The 22111-nt window shown below is 43.5% G+C and overlaps 1 long non-coding RNA gene across 1 annotated transcript in view; it reads right to left on the reverse strand.

The window, feature by feature from the left end:
- Positions 1-788: 788 nt before the first annotated feature.
- The window catches only part of LOC129041272 (uncharacterized), a 45442-nt gene continuing 24119 nt past the window's right edge, over positions 789-22111 (reverse strand). Inside the window, exon 3 of the long non-coding RNA XR_008503830.1 lies at positions 789-1091. This is a non-coding gene — a long non-coding RNA (uncharacterized LOC129041272). The remainder of the gene's footprint in view (positions 1092-22111) is intronic.

The following is a 22111-nucleotide window of genomic DNA, read 5'->3' on the forward strand; positions in this document are numbered from 1 at the left end:
GAGCCACCACACTCGGCCTTCTGATTTTGTTCTTATGTTTGTTCTTATATTGACAGCTGACTTCTTTTCTGGCTTACACTTGTGCTTCTATTTCCCTAACATTGTTTCAAGATTATTGCTATTTCTGTCTTTTCTCAACATAACTGAAGAACCGTAGCATGCTCTCATCTGGCGGGCGAGAGTCCAGGGGTTTGAGTTTGGGGTGACTGATGTGTGGACCTCATTGCTGGTGTGTGTGTGCATGCCTGCACCAAAAGCCCATGTTATGGGGTGCGAGTTCCCACATTCCATGCCAGCTCCTAAGCCTAGGCAGCACTGGGCAGGGCATGGGAGGTGATGCTGCCCAGCTCTGGAAGGACCAAGCCCCAGACTCTGACAGCAGCTCTCTGCCAAGGCTCCTGTGGAAAACTGCACGGGGTACAGAGAACATTCAAGGCCACATCCCCAGGACGGTCAGCCCTTCTGTCCCCAAAACCTAAACTGAGATTGAATCATCTCCTGTGTCTGCCTTACTTTATTGGTTTATTTCAGGTGCAGAGCATTGTTCTGTACTTATGACCTGCCACATTCTCTCTGCAATCACTGGAGACAGTTGGGAGGAAGAGGTGGCTCTCCGTTTTACTTTAATTCTCCCCTACACAAACACTGTATATGCTGAAGATGTGTGGCCTGAAATGCACTGGGAATAAAACTATTAAATAAGGCACACTGCTTATAAGTAATAACTCCAAACTACTATTCTTGGTGGGGAGAATTAATGTCACTACCCAGAAAGTATTGTGACAAACTTTTTTTTGAGACATCTACTTCAAAATCAGTTTATTCAAAAGAGGTTAACATGTTTACTCCCACCCCTGCCCTACATACTCACGCCATCAGTGTGATAGGGAAGGCCCAGGGAAGAAGTGCTCTGTGATCACAGATAGTCCATTGCGGTGTGAGAGACCCCCCTTGCAGTGAGGAAAACAGTGCGTTTTATAGGAGCACAAGTCCCCTGGTAATGTTCACGAAGGTTGCTCTTCAGTGGATCTTTCAAGTGCATACACAAGGATGATGGACTTTCTACAGTTACAACATGTTCAGTCTTCTGACTAGGTCAAGAGAAAAAAGAAGAAACAGACATCCCAGGTTATACATCTGTCTGCACTGGCAGGATGCTCCTAGCGAGGGGACCTCCAGTTAGGGAAGCTCCCAGCGGACATTGCCAGGTAAGCAGCTCCTCTTAAAGAATGCAGTCTCTACTGGGTTGTTTAGCTTGTTTGTGCCACACGTTGATACTCTGCCCAAACAACAGCTGTTTTAACTGAAGTGGAATATTCCACACAACACTGATACAAAAACAAAATAACTCTTTGTTGTATATTTTCCTATGTGGAAAATATAGGCTTTGTCAATTCTATACATGCAGACAAAAATACAGAAAATGTAAAGCCTATTGCATAAATTGGAAAGCCTGTTTATGTTGTGATATATTGTTACATTCAAATTATATAGGGAGTTCGCTGGAAACGTTCATTGCTGAGACCACTTTGTTTCTGAAGAGACCATGTGTGTCCAGAGTTGGTTCCTGCTGGTGGGTTCATGGTCTCACTGACTTCAAGAATGAAGCCGCGGACCTTCATGGTGAGTGTTACAGCTCTTAAAGATGGCACAGACCCAAGAACTGAGGGGTAGCAAGGTTTATTGTGAAGAATGAAAGGACAAAGCTTCCGCAGCAAGGAAGGGTACCTGAGCAGGTTGCTGCTGCTGGCTGGGATGGCCAGCTTTTTATTCCTTTATTATTCCCACCCATGTTCCATTTCTGTCCTATCAGAGTGCCCTTTTTTCAATCCTCCCCACAATTGGCTACTTTTAGAATCCTGCTGATTCGTGCATTTGACAGAGTGCCAATTGGTGTGTTTTACAGAGCACTGATTAGTGTTTTACAGAGTGCTGATTGGTGCATTTTACAATCCTCTTGTAAGACAGGAAAGTTCCCCAAGTCCCCACTGGACCCAGGAAGTCCAGCTGGCCTCACCTCTCACATGGACCTTGGCAAACCCTCAGTTGGGCGTAAGAGAGGCGATGGGCATCTCAGGTTGGGCTCCACACCCAGGGTTATCCTGGAGGCAGCTCCTGTGGGCTCAGAGCACCAATTGTTAAATGCACAGGAATTCTATGAGGAAGCTGCTGAACTGTTTATAGCTTGAAATCAGCTATGGCAGGAATCTTTACACCACAGAAGTCAGCAAATGCTGTAAATCAGCATTGTTGTTGTTGTTTAAATACAGGAAGCCTGTTTACACCACTATGCCACCTTCCAGGCAGCAGAGTGTAAAAGGTGGAGAATTATTACAGGGTGATTACACTGCTCAGAGGCGTAAGAGACGCTATCCAGAATGCAACAGCATACCGTACCGGGAACATTTTTACAAGCTGCCTGGTAACATGTTTCAGTCTCTGAATTTGGTTGGATTATTAAAGATTCACATCCTGCATGTTTTTATAATTATTATTTCAAATTACAGTAATAATTGCAGCCTAAGAATTAGCTAGCCAACGTTTGGTCTGCTATATGTCAGAAAACCTTTCCATGACTGGTTACCATGCTTTCAAAGAACATCTAGTGGAGAGGCAGCAAAAAAAAGCAGGCCAGGAAATTGCTCACATATATTAGAAGAGAAAGTTGTCAGCAACCTTGTCGGAAGTCCTAGTCATCTTCCAACTAGTTCTGACTCAGCAAGCTGCTCAGGAGTGCACCCACCAAATCCAGTGGAAGGCCCGGGTAGGTAGTGAGGGAAGGTGCCAGCCTAGCGGGTTGCTCCTCAGCTGAGATTTGAATCAGTGAAAAACAAAAATATGCTCCCCTGACTCAGTCATACTGTGCTAAGGTAACAACCCAAGCGGCTAAGAGCAAAGTGTGATTTTTCATGGAGAGAAAATATTGACACAAGAGCACGTGTAGGAATTTTCCATTTATCTCACAAATTATCCTAATCTAATTGACTCAGGCATCAAAAAGCCAGTGCTCTGAAGAAAGCTGCAGTCGATAACATAAGGGAGTGAATGAGATAGATTTGCAGACGTCAGAATGTCAAGAAGGATGCCAGGCCTGAAGACCCAGAAGAAGATGTAGAATAATTATCTAAACAAGAGAGATGCATCTGAGACTTAGCGAAGGGCACAGGGTCCTTGAGTTACGATCCAAGGGCAAATGCAAGAAGGGTTAGCGTCGTCATTCAAGTAACTGTATTCCAGGCAGAAATTTCTACATACCAAGAAATGTCTGAGAGAATGGTCCAAACTTACCCGGGGGGGCGCAGGGGGCAGGGGGCGGGGGCGGGCGGGGAAAGTAGTTGTTTTGTTTAGGTGCAAAGGAAAGACACAGTAATAAACTGAAGCAAAACGTACAACTGCAGGTGTGAATGAAAGGACTGGAGAAGACCCAGCCTGGAGCATGGCCCCGTGCCAGCCAGGAGCTGCTTGGGTTGGCGTTGCACTGCGTCTGATGAAGAATCTGACTTTGACTGCAAGTGCTGCCTCTTACCATAACCTTCCCTAATGGTGGCCTCTGATGGTTCTTATCTTTGCTGCCAGAGGTACACTGAGTTTTCTCTCTCTGCTTTTTAGATTTCCTTGAATATTTTAAAGAAAAAGTTAAAAAAAATAAGATGCTATATCCTGTTCTGAAACATTTTCAGGAAGTCCACTACAAATTGCATTTGTAAAGAAATAATAAGTGGATTCAAAGGACTAGGCATGGATTTATATTCAGCCCACAGCCTAGCAGAGCCAATAAACCCAAAGTCAAGTCCCAATTTCAGGTGGAGACCTCTCGAGTCACGACATACCTTTTAATGATCTTAGGTTTATATATATATAGGAGGTGGATGGAAAAACGGGGTTTTGTGGATATTACTATTTTTGTTCCATGAGGAAACAGTTTTATATATTTCTTGACTACCAAACAACTGGGCTAAAAGCTTGAAATTAGCAATCCTTGTCATAAAGACAGAAGGATACTACGCTGAAATGGAGGAGAGTTAGTATTTCATTAATTCAACAATTATGGAGCAACTGTTTTGAAACAGTCACACTGTCAGATATTAGAATATGTAAATCAATTAGACATATTTACCACTCTTGAGGGACTGAGGGACTGCTGAGGAAGACATGTGGAAAGGTTGTTACAATCCAGGTCAGTGAGATTTCACGTGAGTAATGCAGGTAATGATCACATGAAATGCGGAGTTACCGAATGCACATGAAGTTCTCATGTCGGAAGGCTAGCTTACTGATGTGCAGTGTCAGCTAGTCATCAGATGTGGAGAAAATCAATTGTGTACTAAGTCTAATTCATTTGGATGAAACCTAATAGGAACTCTTTGTTTGTTTTTGTTTTTTGAGACAGAGTCTTGCTCTGTCGCCCAGGCTGGAGTGCAGTGGCGCGATCTCGGCCCACTACAACCTTTGCCTCCTGGATTCACGCGATTCTCCTGCCTCAGCCTCCTGAGTAGCAGGGATTACAGGCACGCACCACCACACCTAGCTAATTTTTGTATTTTTAGTAGAGACGGGCTTTCACCATGTTGGTCAGGCTGGTCTTGATCTCCTGACCTCGTGATCTGCCTACCTCAGCCTCCCAAAGTGCTGGGATTACAGGCGTGAGACACTGCACCCAGCAAAAGGAACTCTTAAAAGTTCATTAACAAAAAGCATTATGGAAATGCAGAGGGGAACCTCATGCGGTCTATAGAATTGGGAAGGGTATCCTGAGGAAAATGATAGTTTTGTTGTCAAAATAGGAGTTGGCCAGAGAGGGAGGATAAAAAATTGTAAGGTGTTCAGAAATGGCACAGTGACTGTGGGGACCATGGGCAGTTCTGTGTTGCTGGATCATGACGTGCGAGGCACAGCTGGCAATGGCAGACTGGAGAGGGAGGACCCTGTGTGTGCTGGAGGCATACTTGGATTTTCTTTTTTTTTTTTTTTTTTGAGATGGAGTTTCACTCTTGTTCCCCAGGCTGGAGTGCGATGGTGTGATCTCGGCTCACTGCAACCTCTGCCTCCCAGGTTCAAGTGATTCTCCTGCCTCAGTCTCCCGAGTAGCTGGGAATACAGGTGCACCACCGTGCCCAGCTAATTTTGTATTTTTAGTAGAGACGGGGTTTCTCTATGTTGGCCAGGCTGTTCTCGAACTCCTGACCTCAAGTGATTCTCCTCAGCCTCCCAAAGTGCTGGGATTACAGGCATGAGCCACTGCGCCTGGCCTTGGATTTCTTATGTGGGCAATGGCAAGGCACTAAAAGGGCCTAAGCCAGACAAATTTCCATTTAAAGGTGAGTGCCCAGACCCCAGTGTGGGAGACAGATTTAAAAGGGACAAGACTTGAGACTAGAGATGATTTTGGAGGCTTCTGAGTTGTCTAGGTGTGAGTGAGGGTTTGGACTGAAGCAGTAGGAGTAGATGAGGAAAAGCAGAGCAGGCTGGAGAAATAATAATGAAGGGAAATTGGCAAGACCTCCAGGGGTAGAGAAGGTGATGGAAAAGACAGAACTTCTAGGTTTTGATAACTGGTGATAGTCCCCATCAGCCACAGCAAAGTACAGAAAAGGCAAAGGCTAGCTCAAGAGGTAGGTGATGATGTCATTGGAGACACCAGAAGAATAGTGATGATGCCCCAGAGGCAATTAGGTCCTTGTCTCTGCAGCCTGGGGAAGGGCAGAACTGGAGAGCAGAATTGGAGAGTCAGAGGAAATAGGCAGAGAATCCAAAAAGTGCTCATGACGTTAATTAAGGGGAGTGTGTGGAGGAGATAAGCAGGGAGCCAAGAATTTAAGGTCTGAGCCAAGAAAAAGAAAGGAAGCTATGGAAAAGCTAGAGATACCTCTAAAGTTCAGGGTCAGGCATTTGGGGGTGATCAGGGCTGCTGTCCTCAACTTCCTCGAAGTGGGATGCAGAGTGGCCTGCTAGCACAGATGAGGGGTGGCTTAAGGAGATAAAGAAAAGTCTTAAATAGATACAATTCTTAATTTAAAAACAAATTTAAAAAGGAAAAAAAAAAGGCCAGGCACGGTGGCTTATGCCTGTAATCCCAGCACTTTGGGAGGCCAAGGCGGGTGGATCACGAGGTCAGGAGATCGAGACCATCCTGGCTAACATGGTGAAACCCCGTCTCTACTGAAAATACAAAAAATTAGCCGGGCATCGTGGTGGGCGCCTGTAGTGCCAGCTACTCAGGAGGATGAGGCAGGAGAATGGCATGAACCTGGGAGGCGGAGGTTGCAGTGAGCTGAGATCGGGCCACTGCACTCCAGCCTGGGAGACAGAGCGAGACTCCGTCTAAAAAAATAAAAAAAAAAAAAATGGAGAAAAAGAGGAAATTCTCACCAAAGACAATTAGGAGAATGAAGTGAAATCATGAGGCCAGGTGAACACTGAGAACGTGCATTTTCAGTGGCGCAATTCTGCCACGCTGTGTAGTGATCTTTTTCACAAGCTGGTCATGAGCTACCAGGGTTGGAAGAGAGAAGGCTGACCTGAGCATGCACACCGCTGGATTCCACTGGACTGTGTGAGGAGAGGCAGGATGGTGGGGAGTGAGGGGAGCAGCTGGGTTCAGTGTGGGTGCAGAAGGACTCTAGGCGAGGCCAGACCAGACAGAGTGTGCTGCGGCTTAGAATCACGGTACTTTTTAATTGGCTGTGTTTGTCAGAGGCATTTCCCTCCTTCCTCCTCATCTCACTTTCGCCTCTCCGACTTGTAAATTGTCCTTAGCTGTTTCATGGCTAAGAACTTTTTAATACTTATTTCATTAATTTTATCCCATGATAATTTTCCTTTTATCCGGGGTTATCTCCCAAACACTAAGTTGCCTGATACACGAACAACAATTCCATTCTATCTTGCTCACCAAAAATGTTTCTGAAGTCGTTAATGTGTTCCACCCTAGAGCCAAATTAAGAATGTTAAAAAGTCTTCTAGCCACTTGTCCCATGTTACCTTAGTTCAAGCCATTTCATGTTTTATGAACTCGGTTACACAACACGTAACCATCTAATTGGCTTAACTCCTCCTCTGAAAGAAACTTGAAACAAGTTTCTTTGAGGTTGGGACCTCCTTTTGCGTCTTAGTTTTTAGACAGAAATGTGAGTGAAGTTCAGAAAAGTGGTCACTAGGGAAGGGAGTAAGCCAAGTTCAGAGTGCAAAGGGTGACTAGGGAAACAGCCTAGAGTCTTGAGATTTCCGATTCCTGGGCATAAATGAATGACTTTGCAGACCTTCATCCCAAGGCGACGACTTCTGCGCTTGCATCTGCCTTTGCATGTGAGAAAAGGCCTGGGCTGGGGTGAAGTTCTGTCCCTGAAATATTTCCTCAATGCCCCACACTAATTCAGAAACTCACCTAAGGCGCCCACCACCATGCCCGGCTAATTTTTTATATTTTCAGTAGAGATGGGGTTTCACCATAGTTTAAAACGTGCATATTTGCCAATACGTGTAAACTTTCCAGTCATGACCAGCTCGATGTGAACGAGTCTGAGATGAGAGCTCTCTCTTCCTAACTGCATTGGCCACCACGTCACAGACAGGTGGGGCTTGTGGTGGGCGTTTGTTGTTCTTCTGTTAGTACAGTCCCATGGTTCACTGTTTTTCTAAAAGTGAGTTTGCACCTGTGAGAGAAGAAAGCTAAATTATCAGAAGCTAAAATATCCGTGAGCTCTGTTGGTGTCCAGCGCCCTGGCGCAGCCTGGGTTGTACGGTGTTCTCACACTCTCTCCCACCTTCAGTGTGCATGGGACAGGGAACACCACACAGCCGCCTTTGTCCTGTTGGTGGCCCACGGGCAGTGGGTCAAAATTAGCAATACTAGCACATTGCCTTTTTGTGCCCACAATACTTCGATCCTCCTGATACTTCCTTCCCTTGCCGCTCTACTAACCTTGGGCAGGTTTTGGCCTAGGTCCCGTCTTGTGTCTCGACTGGCATTTCAGTGGTTAGTCCCCACATTGGTACAAGATACCTGCCCAGAGCTGGCCATGTCTCCTTTTGATTGGCTCTCCCCTGAAGCCTGTGCTGCCCTGGCCAGCCTTGGTCAAGACATACAGGCCTTGATGAGGCAAACTATCCAGATCTTCTCTGGGTTAGTAGCTCATGCATTCATTTCATAGACATTAATTGCTGGGATACCAGCTTGATACCAAGCTCTGCGTTAGGCCTGGGGATAGCAAGATACATAGACAATGGTCTCTGTCTTAGAAGGTCTTTGAGGTACCCAGATTGCAGTGACAATGACCCATATTTGCACTTGTGAGAGTAGTCTCATTATTCTGGAGCTAGCAGCTGATATATTTTTTGATGTCCCAGCACATAATATCTTATGATTTTAGGCATCCTGCAAATACAAACTTAGAAGCTGCCAACAGGATCTCTTCAACATCCGCGAAACCCAGTGCACTGATGGAGGCAAGGAAGTTAGCACAGAGAAAATTGGAAATACATGTTCCTATGCGATTGTGAGCTCCACCTCCTTGGTGGTCAGGATACCAAGTAGCAATGGCAAGACTTGGGCATCTGCCTCTGTTGAAGATGGAGGTAGAACTGCAGCTTTTAAAAAAATAATCAGCTGTGAAAAACTGGGAAAAAAAGAGCTTTTGAAATGCCACTCTGCCTTGCATAATTCTGGAATAAACAAAACAAAAAGTTTCCAGAACAGTGTTTTGGCATGTGTCCTTAATAACCTTGTTTATGAAAAGTACTTGAGATATAGCCTAGCACCTGGAGTAAATGAAAGAGTAAATAAATGTCTACTGGAGCTATTTTATGTGATACCACTGGCCAAGTCTATATCCTAGTATCACAACACTGCTTCTATGAGAAAATTTAATTCTACTTCTATCGATTCAAATACAGCCCCTTTCTTGATGCATGTGTGTAAGACAATATCCTCTGGCCCAACACGTCCTTTTTAAGACAGACCTCAGCAGGGACATGCGTCCTTGGCCCTGCCTTCCCTAGACAATGGGGTCACCTCAACCGGATGTCATTACCAATGAAAAAACCTTAAAATCAGTGCTCACCCAGGTCTAATACAGGGCAGAGTGGTCACTTGGCATCCCTTGAAACAGGGATTCTTTGTCTTGGTCCAGTGCTTTTCTAGAGGAGAAGGCTGGGTGCTGCCTGAGAGAGAAGGGAGAAAGGTGGTCCCTGTCAGCGGTTCTTATCTTTCTCTAAGACAGGAGCCTCTGGGAACAGCCCTGCCTCCCTACAGACAGAATAGTGACCAGGTGTCACTCAAGCATGTTCACACTGATGGTTTAGCAAAGTATTTTTTTCAACAACATCAGAATGTCCTGAAAGACTTGTGATGATCACGCTACACAAACATCTTGCCAGCTTTCCGTGATTATGGACTATTGCCCACAAAATGGTTTGGTGGCCCAGGGGGATGGGACCACAAATTGCTTAATCCAATACTGATGAGAAAATGATGTTCTGCTCAGAGACGAGGCTGAAAACAGACCCTCTGCTTTCTCTATGCCCTGGTGAGTCTCAGGTTACACCAGTAAATAATCCCTCTTCTTTATTAAAGAACCACGCAGAAGTAGCTCAGGAAATTACTGTTTAATCATGTAATATCCAGATTGCTCAAACAGTAATCTAGAGAGAGAATTTTTATGGTGCATTTAATATTTTGTCATTTCAAGAACATGCTGCCTTGTGTATAGCAGAATGTCTGCAAACATTTGTGGACTCATTGATTATAGAATTAAGCTATTTACATTTTTAAAAGAAACATCAAGAATTAGGCTTACCACTGCTTTAAAAGAAATACATCAATGCTTTCCTGACTGTGAAAAATTTAAAGTTCTAGAAATTATCCTGCATCATTTTTAAAGGGCATGCATAAGGAAATGCACTCTACAGTCAAAATATTAAAAATATCAATGCAAGGTGGAGACGGCATGACAAACATTGCAAAAGAGGAAAGAAACGCAGGCCAGGGTCGCCCACCCACTCACCAGCTGGGGGCACTGCTGTTGGGGAACATGATTTATCCATATTGACAAAATTCCTATTATTGTTGTTACTCTAGTTTTTATCCACAAAATACACACCAGAGTCAATTGGTAAGTGGAAAATAATATTTTTTCTGGAAATCCTAATCAGTATTTCTCACTGTTTACAAAGAATTGAGGAAGAACAAGTGGCTTCAAATACAACAGAAAATATTTCATTCAATAAAAGCATTTGGAGGAAAATATTGCAGCATGGCCTTCCTGGCTTCAAGTGTTTTCGGGAAGAAAATGCACATCCATCTGTCATGGCTTGACAAAACATGTCTGCCTGAGGAGGAAAAGAGGCCAAGCTCATCAATCTCTTGAGGTTCCTCTAGTATTAAAGTGATCTTAATCCATTTTTAATTGGATTTTTATGAAAGCAGCTATCACATGATTCCAAAGTTGTGACCAAGCACTCACATCATAAACATCTTAATTTGCAAAGCACCAACTCTGGTTCTTGGGAAGCCAGGCAGCCTGCAAATACAAACTTAGAGGCTGCCAACAGGATCTCTTCAACCTCCGCGAAACCCAGAAATCGTTTACAGCATGTATTGTCTTCGTGTATGCACATTTGCCGGAGACAGGATCAGTTTCAAAGAGGCCCCTGACGCTAAATCTGCTGCCCTTGGGAATTCTGTGACCAGCATTGTGCTCTATTTGATGGTCCCCAAACAATGTAACCTCTTAAACCTCTGTGTCTTTCTTTCTTTTTTTTTTTTTTTTGAGATGGATTTTCGCTCTTGTTGCCCAGGCTGGAGCGCGATCTCAGCTCACTGCAACCTCTGCCTCCTAGGTTCAAGCGATTCTCCTGCCTCGGCCTCCCAAGCAGCTGGGATTACAGGCATGTGCCACCACACCCAGGTAATTTTGTATTTTTAGTAGAGACGGGGTTTCATCATGTTGGTCAGGCTGGTCTTGAACTCCCGAACTCAGGTGATCTGCCCTCCTTGGCCTCCCAAAGTGCTGGGATTACAGGCATGAGCCACCACGCCCAGCCAACCTCTGTATCTTTCATTACGTTGAGAGGACCTCCTCTTCTTACTTCTGGGACTCATTAAATCCAAGAGTCCCTCTGAGTGGCTTCCCATGACATCTACCGCAATCCCTCCACACAAATGGAAAGCTCTCTCCTCTGCCCACTCGGCTACTGCGGTGGTGCTTACCCACAAGGGGGAGGATGCGTGTGTGCTGTGCTCCTGCTCACCTCTGGGCCCAGCCTTTTGCATGGTTTCTGGAACTAAGGCCAAATAACATGCATCAAATTGAATGGATTTGATGACTCTCCTATCCCCCCATTTCTTCCACACATAAAGCTGACCAGTTTCTTTTTCTGTTTGTTTTTTGCATGTGCTTATTTTTTATCTTATTTTTTGTTTAACGTTTAAATTCAGGGGTCCATGTGTAGGTTTGTTATATAGGTAAACTTGTGTCATGGGGATTTGTTGTACAGATTATTTCATCACCCGGATATTAAGCCTAGTACCCATTAGTTGTTTCTCCTGATCCTCTCCCTCCCCTCATTCTCCATCCTCCAATAGATAGGCCCCAGTGTGTGCTGTTCACCTCTATGTGCCCATGAGTTCTCATTATTTAGCTCCTACTTACAAGTGAGAACATTTGGTATTTGGTTTTCTGTTCCTGCATTAGTTTGCTAGGGATAATGGCCTCCAGCTCCATCTTTCTTCCTGCAAAGAATATAGCTGCATAGTATTCCATGGTATATACGTACCACATTTTCTTTATCCAGTCTACCACTGATGGGCATTTAGGTTGATTCCATGTCTTGCTATTGTGAATAGTGCTGCATTGAACATATGCATGTATGTGTCTTTATGATACAACGATTTATATTCCTTTGAGTATATACCCAGTAATGGTATTACTGAGTTGAATGGTAGTTCTGTTTTTTGGTCTTTGAGGAATCACCACACCGTCTTCCACAATGGTTGAACTAACTTACACTCTCACAAATGTGTATAAGCATTCCTTTTTCTCCACAACCTCGCCAGCTTCCGTTATTTTTTGACTTTTTGGTAATAGCCATTCTTACTGGTGTTAGATGGTATCTCATTGTGGTTTTGATTTGCATTTCTCAAATGATCAGTGATGTTGAGCTTTTTTCATATGCTTATTGACTGCATGTATGTCTTCTTTTGAAAAGTGTCTGTTCATGTCCTTTGCCTGCTTTTTGATGGGGGTGTTTGTTTTTTTCTTGTACATTTGTTTAAGTTCCCTAAAGTTGATGCTGGATATTAGACCTTTGTTGGATGCATAGTTTGCAAAATTTTTCTTCCATTCTGTAGGTTGTCTGTTTACTTTGTTGACAGTTTCCTTTGCAGTGCAAAAGCTCTTTAGTTTAACTATGAAAGAGGTCCCATTTGCCAACTTTTGATTTTGTTTCAATTGCTTGTGGCGTCATCATGAAATATTTGTCTGTTCCTGTGTCCAGGATAGTATTGCCTAGGTTATCTTTCAGAGTTTTTATACTTTTGGGTTTTACCTTTAAGTCTTTAATCCATCCTAAATTGATTTTTGTACATGGTATAAGAAAGGGGTCTAGTTTCAATCTTCTGCATATGGCTAGCCAGTTATCCCAGCACCATTTATTGAATACAGAATCCTTTCTCCATGGCTTTTGTCAGGTTTGTTGAAGATCAAATGGTTGTAGGTGTGCAGCCTTATTTCTGGGTTCTCTATTCTTTGCCATTGGTCTATGTGTCTGTTTTTGTACTAGTACCACGCTGTTTTGGTTACTGTAGCCCTATAGTATAGTTTGAAGTCAGGTAGCATGATGCCTCCAGCTTTGCTTTTATTTTGCTTAAGATTTCCTTGGCTACTGGGAAGTGAGGAGCCCCTCTGCCCAGCTGCTGCCCGTCTGGGAAGACAGGAGGGCCTCTGCCCAGCTGCTGCCCCATCTAGGAAGTGAGGAGCACCTCTGCCCAGTCCCCACATCGTCTGGGAAGTGAGGAGTGCCTCTGCCCGCCCCCAGCATCATCTGGGAAGTGACGAGTTCCTCTGCCTGGCCTCCACACTGTCTGGGAAGTCAGGAGTATTCCTCTGCCTTGCCAAGGCCCTGGGAAGTGAGGAGCATGTATGCCCGGCCACCCCCCTCGTCTGGGAAGTGAGGAGCCCCTCTGCCCTGCCGCCCAACTGACTGGGAAGAAAGGAGTGCCTCTGTCTGATCGCCACCCTGTCTGAGAAGAGAGGAGTGTCTCTGCCCAGCTGCCCACCTTCTGGGAAGTGAGAAGCACCTCTGCCCTGCCGCCCAACTGACTGGGAAGAGAGGAGCACCTCTGCCCACTGGCCACCTTCTGGGAAGCAACCCTCCAAGTGTGAAGTGACAGCCTTGTGTGTGATCTTTCTGCCCTCCCCATGTTTGCATTTTTGACATTAAAGTTTACTTTTTAATTAAAAAAAAAGTCCTTTGCTATTAGGGCTTTTTGGTTCCATATGAATTTTAAAAATAAGTTTTGCTAGTTCTGTGAAGAATGTCGTTGGTAATTTAATAGAAATAGTATTGAATCTGTAAATTGCTTTGGGCAGTATGGCCATTTTAATGATACTGAGTCTTCCTATCCAACAGCATAGAATGTTTTTATATTTGTTTATGTCATCTCTGATTTCTTTGAGCAGTGTTTTGTAAACTTCATTGTAGGGATCTTTCACCTCCCTAGTTAGCTGTATTCCTGGGTATTTTATTCTTTTTGTGGCAATTGTGAATGAAATTGCATTCCTGACTTGGCTCTCAGTTTGACTGTTGTTGGGCTTACCAGTTTCTGATCAGGACAATTTCTGATCAGGACAAGTTCTTTGCGCAGTAACTTTTCCTTAGGCCCCTTAATCTACCACTGAGGAAAATTTTAAGAAAATACAGAATGGTGCAGGATTAAAATGGCCATCCATTCCACCTCACCACAAAGGTTTGGCTTTGTGTTTGCAGCCGGCTTTTCTCTTCCTCAATTGTTTTGGCACAACTGGTTGAACAAATAGTGTTTTGGAGTGTGAAATGATGAAATAGTGTTTTAACATGAAACTTGACGGCAACAATGTGATGCATTCATGGTAAGGGGCACAGTCACAAGATGTGACTCTGCCAATGTTTGGTATTTTACTAGTGTGTACAAACTAATTAAACTGATTGCACTATAAGCATGACTTGATATTTCCATGTACCTTCCTCTGACAGAAAAGGTGTCAAATGTAAAATCTGATCTTAAATAAAGGCCTGTAATGACATTTAGTTTCCCGACCTGCGTAGCCAAACTGAAATTTATATAGTTCTTCCTTGAAGCCAAAAGAAATATAGGTTTGAGTCAAAACTGCTTTTAGGACTCTGGCATGAGGAGCCCAGGCTGAATTCATGAAGGTGAGGCATGTCCCAGGGGTGCTGCTCTTGCCTGTGGAAAACGATCTCCTTGTCCAGAGCCCAGCTTGAGCCACAGGGAGATTGCACTGGGCACTGGACAACAAAGGATAGGGCTCTGACGTCTTCTGGTGAGAACAGCCATTTCTAGGACTGTAGGATTTTAACACCTGGATGTCTGTTTCTATAGAAATACTGAGAAAAACAACAGGCAGAGGGTGGGTGGTAGGCACTGGACCAAGATGATTTTAAGAATTTCAGTCAAGGAAAATACCACATAACTTGGGTCTCAGAAAATGAAAGGAGATTCAGGCATGAAATTAAGGACCCAACCAGCTTAGTTCCTGAAAAGAGCCAACATTCTTCCTCGAGCTGCTGTACGTGCTGGGCCCTGGCCAGGTGTCTGTGTGGCACTAAGTCCCCAGAAGAGGGTCTCCCTCCGTGGGGCAAGAACTGCTTGAAACAGGGGGTACACCAGATGCCTCAGCTCCAAAGGGAAAAAGACCTACAGGGTCCTCACGTCACTCAGTGAAAAGCACTGTGGGGCCACCCATGGCTGTGGTTTCAGGTGAGAACTGCAGGAAGAATTCTGAACTCAGGTGTGGAGAAGACAAAACGTGTTGAACATGAAAACTCATGAGCACCAGAGGAAAGCAATGCCTGCCTTCTCCAGGTGCCACCATACTGCATGCGAGAGCTGATGTGCTCACTTAAGGGTTCTAAACTCCAACTTTACAAAAGCAACCTCAATCACCTTCAAGGGCATCTGGTGACATCTGAGATAATAGAATTGGGCTGTGTGGGTTACTGGACTCAATTTCAAGATTGTCTCAGAAATGTTTTTGATTGACGCATTTCTGAATCAAGTTCCTGTGGGTATATGTAAGAACTTATCAGGGCTGCAATATTTTGAGACTCGATGGTCAGATGGCAACTCTCCCCTGCTCTTTGATGATTGAGATGGGGAAATGTCTGCAATAAAATGCGTGGGAATCCTCAATGTCCTCTCAAAACCTGGAACGGCTCCAAGGCTCCTTTCACCCATTGCTCCTACTTCTATCCTCCATGGTCCTGCAGAGCGAGGCTGGCCCTCCTTCCGGTGACTGCCATTAAGGTGGCTGCAGATGGCTGGCAGCATGTCTGAATTCTCTCTTCTTCCATGTTTCCTCAAAGGAGAGGGTTTTGAGTCCTTCAACTGTCTTTGTTGCATTTTTTTCCCGAATGTGCCAGTCTATCAGAAAATATTTGGGCTTAGAATTTAACACTATATTCCTCAATAAATAATCATGAAAAGCATCAGAAAGCCAGTCTGAAGTCTGCAGAGAAGAGCAGGCCCACTGTGTGCAGATGTCTCTCCTGCTGTAGCATGTGGTAGGCTCACATCTATAGAGCTCTAGAAACAGCATAGTACCAGAGACTGATGCTCATGTGTTCTCTGCTAACTAGAAACTGAATTCATAACTTAAGAATTGAGAGCAACCAAAATGACCTTTAATAGTTGAATGAATAAACAAACTGCAGTACATCCAGACAACAGAATATTATCCACTGATTTAAAAAAAGAGCTCTCAAACCACAAAGACATGGAGGAACCTTAAATGCACATGGCTAAGTAAAAGAAATCAGTCTGAAAAGACTCCATACTGTAATGATTCTTAATGTATAGCACACTGAAAAAAAAAAGCTATAAAAATAGTAAAAAGATCAGTGGTTTCCAGGTGTTGAGAGCTACAGGGAGGAGCATACATAGGTTAAGCACAGGGGATTTTTAGGTCAGTGAAAATATTGTGTATGATGCAATGATAATGGATGAGTGATACTGGCATATGTGAAAACTCATTAAACTCTACAACACAAATTATACAACTATATAACAAAAGGGTAAATCCTAATTTAAATTACAGATGTTAGCTAATAGTAATGTACTAACGTTGGTTTGTTGGTTGTAACAAAGGTACCACACCAATGCAAGGTGTTAATTTTTAAAAATAGCCAAAAACCAAAAAAACCAACCCCCAAACAAAATCGAAAGTACTCTTCCCAAACTCTTCTACTGCGTTTTCCTGCAGGTTTTGAACCCAAAAGGAGGCTTTGAGGCAGCCCCTGTCCCACTGCATTGCTCGCTGCCCTGACAGAAGAGTTTCTGACCCTGATTCTGTTGCCCAACATATGGCTGTTCTTTTGTACATACATGAGTACTTGCTAGCCAAATATGTGGTGAGCATGCTCTTTATTCATTCATACGCCATGAATATAAGTGAATGGAGCAATTTATTCAACAACTGTTGGTTAAGTAACTGGTAGGAAGCAGGCATTGCTAGGTGTCATTGAACAAAATGGCCAATAATCTCTGTCGTGGAGCTGAGACAGTCAGCATGGCATCGTAATGAGGTATTCAGTGACAGTGCTGCTTGATTCACTGCATCATGTGACAGCAGGTGGAGAACGCAGATCTGAGTGGGATCCTACTTCGCCAGTTACTAGCGAAGTCTTCTTGAGAGCTGACTTTACTTTCTGAGCTTTAGCGCTCTCTTCTGCAAGTCCGGGGTCATTACTTCTGTGGAGAACTTTTTTCAAGCTTGGAAAAGACAATGTATACAAAGTCCAGCAGATCGGGTTTTTTGAGGCAGGAATTCTCAACTGTTTCTGTCTCTGTCCCTGTGTTTCCGTTTTACCCCTTCCACCCACCCACCCACACACACACACACATGCGCGCACACACACACACACATATTTCCTTCTATAGTTTCCTATTTCCTATTTAAATGAATGTTACTGGTAAAAAAGGAAATTTGCTCTTACATGCCATGCTATGTTCCTAGGGTAACTCTTTAGTCTCCTAGTTGGTGACTGACAAGTTTTAAAATCTGTTCCAGAATTTTTAACACTCACTATAACAACATCGTAGATTGGAGAATGCAGCATATTTGGATTTGCCAATTCCAATCTTCTACCACCCTGACGCAAATCCTGCATGCGCAACCAGAGAAACTACTGTAATGTAACAGGGGCCCTTGATTTCTGTGAGGCTGCACCGGGCAGCTGAGGGGTGAAACTGAGCCTGGACAGACAGGGGCCTCCAGAGTTGGAAATGGGCGACATAGCTTTGATGGATAGACAAGAAATTGTGAAACGTGAAATGCTGATGGGATTATCCTAAAACAATTGATCATTTTGCTCCGCCGGGATGATGAGGAGTGAAGTGAGGAGCTAGGGTAATAGATCCCAATGGCGCAAAGTGCAGGGTGACTTGGAATAAAAGAGTGGGGAAGGTGAAGAGAAAGAGTGCGTGGTTTAGTGGGATTTAAGTTTATTATTTCAGAGGTGGGATAATCACGGTGCTGGCTTAGCTTAGGGTGTGGCCAAGAGCTACTCAAATAGCATGGAAGGGAAGATTGTCAGAGTATAAGAGAAGAATGTTTTTAGAAAAATAATAACAAGGAATAAGTATCTGTACCTGATATCAAAACATACTATAGCATCATGTTGAAAACAAAGAAATATGAATGAAAAATATAAAAACATATGAATGCAAATGCGTAGAGAGCCCAGAAATTGACTTAGATTAGTGTAGGATTACTATAACCTTGTGAAACAGCAAGACATCATAAATGATATTGGGTTAATGATACAGTGTTGTGGAAAAGAAATAAATACACAACTATATTCAAAATTTCCAAATATATCAAAGAACAAGATATTAAGGAAATTATAGATGGGCCAGCAAAAAGGCAGAACTTTAAAGTGTTGATAACATTCTAAGAATTAAGGCAATATAAGATAGAAGAGAAAAATAACAGATGCAATTACATAAAAATATACAATTTTTCTAAGTAAAAGAAAGGCTAATATAAAAATTACAGAAGAAGATTGGGTAAGACATACAAGTAGAATGCAGACATGTAATGAGGCAAGTGGTATAAACAAATACAGCCCTCATGGAAAGTTAAAAGGCTATGAAAATGTTTATATGACTCGGACCAGTATTCTAAGGATTTATTCTAAGAAATCGTTTTCTTAGAATTTCTTAGGATTTATTCTAAGAAAACAGTGGAAAGGAAAAAAAGCGAAGTCCATTGAAGTATTGACTGTAACATGATCTGTAACTGTAAAATAATAAAAAAAAAGTAACAATAAGGAAATGGTTAAGGAAATTAGGACATAGTAGCTAAATGGCATATTTAGCTATTAAAATAGTAATTTAAAAATATGAAATTATATTATGTAATAATAAAATATTTGAGAGAAAAATTTAAGGCTATGGCTATAATTATTTATATGGTTACAGACATGAAAATAATAGACTAAAATGTAATTACTTTGTGAGTTAGATTTATGGATGACTTTTTTCCTACAATTTTATTTAAGAGCTTAAAATATTGTTTTATAAGAAAACTATATTTCTTATATATTTCTTATAGCATGAAGCAGACGGCATGGGCAGGAAAGAAAGCGGGGCCGGCTCCAGGTCTCACTGAAACCAGGACGGCAAGGCACCCAGATGAGGCACAGGCTGAAAAACGTCTAGACTGAGTCCGAGGCTCAAAGGCCATTTCCTAAACACTGAATTCTCTAACTAACACTAGAGTTAATTTGTGTTACCCACAGGAGGCGGGTTTGCTCTAGGGTGCAGAGGATGGGGACTGGAGGAAGGAATGCTGGAGAAGTGTTGTTCTTGGTTTTGAATCTGACAGACTGCCCATGTCCTAACCACACACACACACACACACACACACACACACACACGATAGCTACTGGGGGCCATAGATGTGTTAATGTGAAAATTATTACACAATGAATATGTGTATCAAATTATCACATCTTATGCCTTGATTGTAACTGCCTTTTAAGTAGTTTGGTGGCTGAACTGGGTTTCTTTGCTATCTGAGCCATTAATTTCACAGAAGTCTGACAGGGGTGCAGAGTGCATGAGGGCCCTCTTCTGCCATGGGTCCATGCTGGGACCGTGTAGGCCAGTTGCCAAGAGGGTGAACTTCTAGGCGCAAGGCCACACTGAATGGCTAAGGGCAGTTTGGTTGGAAGTCCTGTCTGCTGGGCTTTTCCCAAGGAAGGAGAGTGAAAGCAGAATCTTCAGCATCCATGTTGCAGGATAAAAGCTGCCAAGGGGAAGAGCATTTCGATAGGGAGAGGGATTGTGTGCCACAGAAATCGCGCTCTGGAGTAAGGCAATGAAAGGTAGATAAAATCTACTTTTGCCAAATGTTTGGTTTTAGTTCTCTTCTGGGGTAATACTTAAAATATTCAAGTGGTTAGGACCTAACCATTCTGAATTAAACCATTCTGAATTCTGTAGCTGCTGGAAAGGGGAAAGACAGTGACAGGGTGACAGGGCACTAGGAAGGGGGTGGGCTTGGAGCAGTGGCCTCTTACCAAGCAGTTGGAAACATCTCAATATTTTAACAAGAAGCAAGGCCATCTCAGTGCTTATTAGCCTTGGTCCTTTCTCTTCTCTTCCTCTTCTTGGTGGCTATAGCCTCTATTTGTTCTTTCTTTGCCTTTACCAGCTGAGCGCAATTCTCTCTCCCTCTGCTCATGAGTCACATCATGCACTTCCTGTCCTGAATGCATGTGTGTGTGGTAGGGACTGGGATCCCACATGTGGACTTACTGGTTAGGTGAGATGAGGGTAGTGAGCAGTGATGCAATAGCCAAAGACCCACCATCACCAAAGAGGCCACTGTCTGTTCCTGTTGTGGGCAGGAAGCCAGAGGGCGCCATGGTGGCCAGCAGTGACGACAGGGATGTTCCCAATGGGAAGTGTGCTCCATGACAGGCACAGGTGCAGGCACCCTTACAAACCATGTCCCCCCAGATCACAGCGAAACCTCATTCTGTTTCATACCTGGCCAGGCATGGTCGGCAATGATCAGGATGTGAATGCTGGAGTCAGATGCTTTGGGCTGCAGTATTGGCTCCCCAAGTAACTGCCTGAGTGCCCTTTGATTACCTCGTCACTCTGAACCAACAGCTCTAAAACGAGAACAGCAATTGTACCTACTGCCCTAGGTTGCTGTGGAGGTTAAATGAGTTAGTAAGGACTCAGTAAAGATCTCATTGTTATTATTGCATTCCTCCTGTTTTATGCTGCAATTGCTGAGACTAGCTTGACTCCTTCACCCCAACCCTGTCTCAATTATACTCACATCTAGATCTTTAAAGTAGTCTACTTTGTGCTAAGACAATTTCTCAGCCTTTTTGATCAGTGCATACTTCTGATGAACATAAAAATAGTATGCCTAGTTCTCCAAGGAGATTTTGACCTACTCCTCTGTGGGACTTGCCCCTACCACCCCTTTCCTCAACTCCCATCATCCCTTGGTGGATAATCAGGGGTGAGCATAGTTTCTTTTTAATGACAAAATAATCACTTATTCAATTTTACTATGTCTACAAATTCCCAAGTACATGAATAATTTGTCCAATATTGGCTCTTAGTCTTCCAAAGAGAAAATGTTAGAGAACACCTCCACAAATGCAGAGATTTGAAGAGCTGGACCTCCGTAAATGACCTGCATGATGAAGGCTGTGATAGACTCCAACTTCAGAGGACTGTGTTAGGGGAGGAGGAAGGTGGAGGTCAGGTTTAATAAACCCAGCAGGAGAGACGATGGGGTGTTGCACCAAAAACTTGCAAAGCCCAACCTCAGATCTAGATTTATTCCAGGAATAACCCCCAGAGTCTGGATCCAGAAGAGAAAGAAGAGCAAGAAGCAGCAGGTGGAGAATAAGCAGAAAGTGGAGCCTGGAACAGTCCTATTGCCTGGGGCTGGCTTTCGCAGGGGCCTTGAAGGGGTCCGTGTCAGCATAGCAGGCCTTGAAGGACCAGGGACCACAGGGGATAGTGGTCTGACAAGAGTTAACGCCTGGAAATTCTCAAACCCAGCTGTGGATTGTGTGCCCATGATGGCACTTTAAAAGACCACAACAAAATCACTATTTGACAAATACCACAGGAGCAGCTGTTGCAGGCAAAAGTCATCAACAGGTGTTAAAACCAGCCAGGCAGGAGGGAAGTATAACAAGAAACAGGACATTTGCTTAGTTTCAGTGTAGCTCTCTACAAGATATTTAATAATTGCAACGGGAAAAATAGTAAATGTTATGGTGGAGAAACCCGCCATATACTACCTTAACCAAGGCATCAAAGTGTAAGATCATACACATTCTGATATGATGCTTTTAGAAGGCACAACAGTCATGTTGCGGGAGACTGAGACATGACAACTAAATGCCACTTGTGGTCCTGGCCTGGATCCTGAAAAAGGACATTAGTGGGGCACTGCAATTTGAATAAGGTATATGGATGTATTTCTAGTATTCTATCAATTTGGGTTCCTGGCTTTGATGATTATACTACAGTTATTTAAGATAGTGACATTTTGGGAAGGTACGAAAAGGGTATATGGGAATTTTTTGTAGTATTTTTGTAACTTTTTGTGTCCAAAATGATTTATTTATTTATTTATTTATGAGACAGAGTCTCACTCTTTCACCCAGGCTGGAGTGCAGTGGTGTGATCTCGGCTCACTGCAAGCTCTGCCTCCCGGGTTCACGCCATTCTCCTGCTTCAGCCTCCCGAGTAGCTGGGACTACAGGTGCCCGCCACCATGCCCGGCTAATTTTTTTTTGTATTTTTAGTAGAGACGGGGTTTCACCGTGTTAGCCAGGATGGTCTCAATCTCCT

Source organism: Pongo pygmaeus, chromosome 6 (assembly GCF_028885625.2).
Source record: "Pongo pygmaeus isolate AG05252 chromosome 6, NHGRI_mPonPyg2-v2.0_pri, whole genome shotgun sequence".
NCBI lineage: Eukaryota > Metazoa > Chordata > Mammalia > Primates > Hominidae > Pongo > Pongo pygmaeus.